The sequence below is a fragment of the Austrofundulus limnaeus genome, unplaced genomic scaffold (genome assembly GCF_001266775.1).
Source record: "Austrofundulus limnaeus strain Quisiro unplaced genomic scaffold, Austrofundulus_limnaeus-1.0 Scaffold656, whole genome shotgun sequence".
In the NCBI taxonomy this organism is placed as follows: Eukaryota; Metazoa; Chordata; class Actinopteri; order Cyprinodontiformes; family Rivulidae; genus Austrofundulus; species Austrofundulus limnaeus.
This window is the reverse complement of record NW_013953058.1, coordinates 87,996-92,507: the sequence shown is the minus strand read 5'-3', so window position 1 is coordinate 92,507 and position 4,512 is coordinate 87,996. Positions and strand designations below refer to the sequence as shown.

The following is a 4,512-nucleotide window of genomic DNA, read 5'->3' as shown; positions in this document are numbered from 1 at the left end:
TTAGTCCTGGTTTAGTCCTGGTTTAGTCCTGGTTCAGACCTGGTTCAGACCTGGTTCAGACCTGGTTCAGACCTGGTTCAGTCCTGGTTCAGACCTGGTTCAGTCCTGGTTCGGTCCTGGTTTAGTCCTGGTTTAGTCCTGGTTCAGACCTGGTGCAGACCTGGTTCAGACCTGGTTCAGACCTGGTTGAGACCTGGTTCAGTCCTGGTTCAGACCTGGTTCAGACCTGGTTCAGACCTGGTTTAGTCCTGGTTCAGACCTAGTTTAGTCCTGGTTTAGTCCTGGTTTAGTCCTGGTTCAGACCTGGTTCAGACCTGGTTCAGACCTGGTTCAGACCTGGTTCAGACCTGGTTCAGACCTGGTTTAGACCTGGTTCAGTCCTGGTTTAGTCCTGGTTCAGACCTGGTTCAGACCTGGTTCAGTCCTGGTTCAGACCTGGTTTAGTCCTGGTTCAGACCTGGTTCAGACCTGGTTCAGACCTGGTTCAGACCTGGTTTAGTCCTGGTTCAGACCTGGTTTAGTCCTGGTTTAGACCTGGTTTAGTCCTGGTTTAGTCCTGATTCAGACCTGGTTTAGTCCTGGTTCAGACCTGGTTCAGACCTGGTTCAGACCTGGTTCAGACCTGGTGCAGACCTGGTGCAGACCTGATTCAGACCTGATTCAGACCTGATTCAGACCTGGTTCAGACCTGGTTCAGACCTGGTTCAGACCTTGTTCAGACCATGTTCAGACCTGGTGCAGACCTGGTTCAGACCTGGTTCAGACCTGGTTCAGACCTGGAGCAGATGAGTGGCCAGCAGGGGTTCTGTGAATAAATCACAGTTGGACACTAGAGGGCAGCAAACCCCGAGCAGGACTTGAACTGGTGAATAAACAAGCCGTGGTGCAGAGGCAAATGGTTTAGTGTTATTGACTCCTCACTCTTCGTTTCATGTTGATGGTTGAACATATTTTAGGATAACAACATCGCCTCTGACACACCGCTTTCTGCGGACTAACCTGTGGGAACGATGTTGTTGTGAAGGAAGTGGGCAGTCGCGTCCCACGCACAGGAAGCTTTTCCGGTGAAAGTTTCCTTTGTGATTGTGAAGTGGCAGCGGGATGTTGAAGCATATCCTCCGACACAACAAATAAGTGGCAACAATGATAGGTAAGCATGTTATTGTGTATTTAAAACCCGCTGTGTGAGCCGGTGTGTAGAGACAGGGGCAGCCGCAGCTCGGTAAGCTGTTAGCAGGGAAGTGAAGCTGCTAACAGGGCTGTTTATCTGATCTGCAGCTCAGCAGACTTCATGTCTGACTGAGGAGAACTGAGGTGTGTTGGCTCTTTATATTTACACCATTTATCTCTGACTAAAGCTTAGCCTGACTTTCAGTGCGACTTTCATCTGTGAAGTCGTATCCAGACAAGCTAACAGTAGCTAGCTTAGCCTGTGTGTTTAGTACAGTGACAGCTGCAGGTTGCAGACACATGATGATAGAGGCCTCCTGAAGCAGACAGCACCAACACTTCATTTTACTTAGTTTTATAAGCGTTAGGGGCACAGCAAGGTGTGTTTTTGTCAGGAAAGGCCCAGCTGCTGTCTGTTAGCTCACACTTGTTTATCATCACTTTTCTCTGGTGTTTCTCCTGCAGACACACTCCCTGCCTTCTGCTGACATGGCAGGTCTCCACGTCAACGTTTGCTAACACAGGTGAGCATCAAGCTTCTTATCAGCCTCTGATGTGGAGGAATTTTGTCTTCCCCATGTGTGTTTGTAGGTCTGTTAGCAAAATATCTCAAACTACTGCATGGATCAGTGAAAGTGATTATTGGGTGTAGTCTACATTCAGACTCATCCCAGTTTACAGGGATCCATGATTAGTTGTAACATCAGACTTTATATGATAAACATGTGTTTTAACTGTAAAATAAAGACTGTAAAAATACTGAAGGATGTTCAGTTTTTATACTTTTTAAACTAAAAGTTTAAAAATATGTTACACAGGCGGAGCCATTTTATTTGCACACAAAGCATTCTGGGTAAATGATGACGTGGATAGGTCCTCGGTGCGAGGCTGCTAGCGAGCTATATCCACCCTGAAGGTTAATCTTGGACAATATCTGATGATCGACTCTTTTAAATGAAACCAGAGAGCGTTGACAGAGAGGAGAAGGTAGAAATGACTCAGCCTGGAACTGAAAATATGGATGGAGGACAACAGAGCTGCTTCATGGAAGAACAACCTCAGATTAGCCTGTTAGCTTTTGTGCTAATGCTGTTGCTATATTGCCTTATATGTATTAGCTCGGTGCTAGCGCGACAAACAAGCTAAACTGAGGTCCTCCATCCATATTTTCAGTTGCAGCTGAGTCATTTTTGTGTTCCCCTCTCTGTCATGTGGATGGAGGACCTCAGTGATGAGGAGAATGTGTAGCGCTGAGCTAATACATATATATGGTGATAGCGTCGGGGCTAATGCTAAAGCTAACAGGCTAATCTGAGGTTGTTCTGCCATTAAGCAGCTCTATTGTCCTCCATCCATATTTTCAGTTCCAGGCTGAGTCATTTCTTCCTTCTCCTCTCTGTCAACGCTCTCTGGTTTCATTTAAAAGAGTCGATCATCAGATATTGTCCAAGATTAACCTTCAGGGTGGATATAGCTCGCTAGCAGCCTCGCACCGAGGACCTATCCACGTCATCATTTACCCAGAATGCTTTGTGTGTAAATAAAATGGCCCCGTCTGTGCTGAAATATATTTTTAAAATGTACAAAACTAAACATCCTGCAGTATTTTTACAGTCTTTATTTTACAGTTAAAATAAATATTTATCAAATAAAGTCTAATGTTACAACTAATCAGTGATGCCACCAGAGCTAATATTTGATATGGTAGTAGCTGAGAGTCATAACCAAGTGCTACTCTACTGTTACTTACTACACTTTGTGTATTTACTGAAACCCTGTCAGTTAGTAAAACATCTGATAAGACACTGACTGGGTTGCAGTTACACTGTTCGTAATTATTGGTTGTTTATTTACAGTTTTTGGCCCATGAGGGATCAACAAGGTCAATAACAACATTAATCAGTTACACATTTAAATAGTAGCATAATTATCTATGTACATTAAATAATAAAATAGTTCTAGCTCAGCTGAATGAGTTGCACACTTCGTAAACAACTTTTGTGTCTTTGCTTGTTTGTGTCAACCCTTGTAGACTGATAGACAAATAACATGTTTCTCATTAGGTCATTTATTGAATTACATTTATCACATTACAGCTGCATCACCGTACAAATATAAGGAAGTGCAGCACGTCCAGAATCACATGAACCTTTTCTATGATGCTAGAATTCTGTAGGGATTTGAAAATTTCAGATATTTGTGATAAACAACGAACTCTTGAAAGACACTCTCAGACAGAACATTGTGAGGGGTTTGGAAACGAAATGAAAAGTTAAAAGGCTGTAATTTTGGGCCTTCAAACATGTCTTTAGTGTTAATATTGTTTAGTTCCTGGAACTTGGCAGCAGAAACGGAGAACAAACAACCGTGGACTCTACCAGGACAGCTGATCTGTTGGTGGCGCTCTCTCTTTGTTAGTGGAAGTATGTTCATGTGCAGTCAAGTCAGACTGTTCTCCATGATAACACTGGTGCTCCAGATGCACAAGCCTCAGTACAAATGTTATGTTTTAGACTTCAGATTTCCCAGGGAGGCTGCTGGAGCAACACAGAGGGACAGCTAGTGTATGATGCATCAGCTGTGCTGTCTCCCCCAGCTGCAGTTAATAGGTCACGTGCACACACCTGCTAACTATTCATTTATAGCATGTTGTGGCCTTCAAAGTGTGCGCTCGCTTATGTTGTGTGTGTGTTTGTGTTTGTGTGTGTGTACCTGCTTCTACTACAGAATGAGGACCATTTGTGCTGTAGTTACTATCAAAGTGAGGTCTTTGTTTGCTGCTCTGCTGTTTTTTACTAGTTAGGTTTAGAGGTATGGTGTGAGTTAAGTTCTGGTTCAAGTTAGAGTTAACTATAGACCAGTAATGGTTAATTTTACTAGTTATGTTTAGAGGTATGATGTGAATTAAGTTCAGGTTAGGGTTAGAGTTAACTATAGACCAGTAATGGTTAATTTTACTAGTTAGGTTTAGAGGTATGATGTGAATTAAGTTCTGGTTCAGGTTAGAGTTAACTATAGACCAGTAATGGTTAATTTTACTAGTTAGGTTTAGAGGTATGATGTGAGTTAATTTCTGGTTCAGGTTAGTTAACTATAGACCAGGAATGGTTAATTTTACTAGTTAGGTTTAGAGGTATGATGTGAGTTAATTTCTGGTTCAGGTTAGAGTTAACTATAGACCAGTAATGGTTAATTTTACTAGTTAGGTTTAGAGGTATGATGTGAGTTAAGTTCTGGTTCAGGTTAGAGTTAACTATAGACCAGTAATGGTTAATTTTACTAGTTAGGTTTAGAGGTATGATGTGAATTAAGTTCTGGTCCAGGTTAGTGTTAACTATAAAC

At 42.5% G+C, this 4,512-nt stretch overlaps 1 protein-coding gene across 1 annotated transcript in view; it reads left to right on the top strand.

Annotated features, from left to right (window-relative positions):
* Positions 1 to 853: 853 nt before the first annotated feature.
* mrtfab (myocardin related transcription factor Ab) overlaps positions 854 to 4,512 on the top strand; it is a gene marked incomplete in the record, with an annotated part of 88,099 nt that continues 84,440 nt past the window's right edge. The window contains 2 exon segments of the mRNA XM_014027503.1: positions 854 to 1,150; positions 1,636 to 1,694.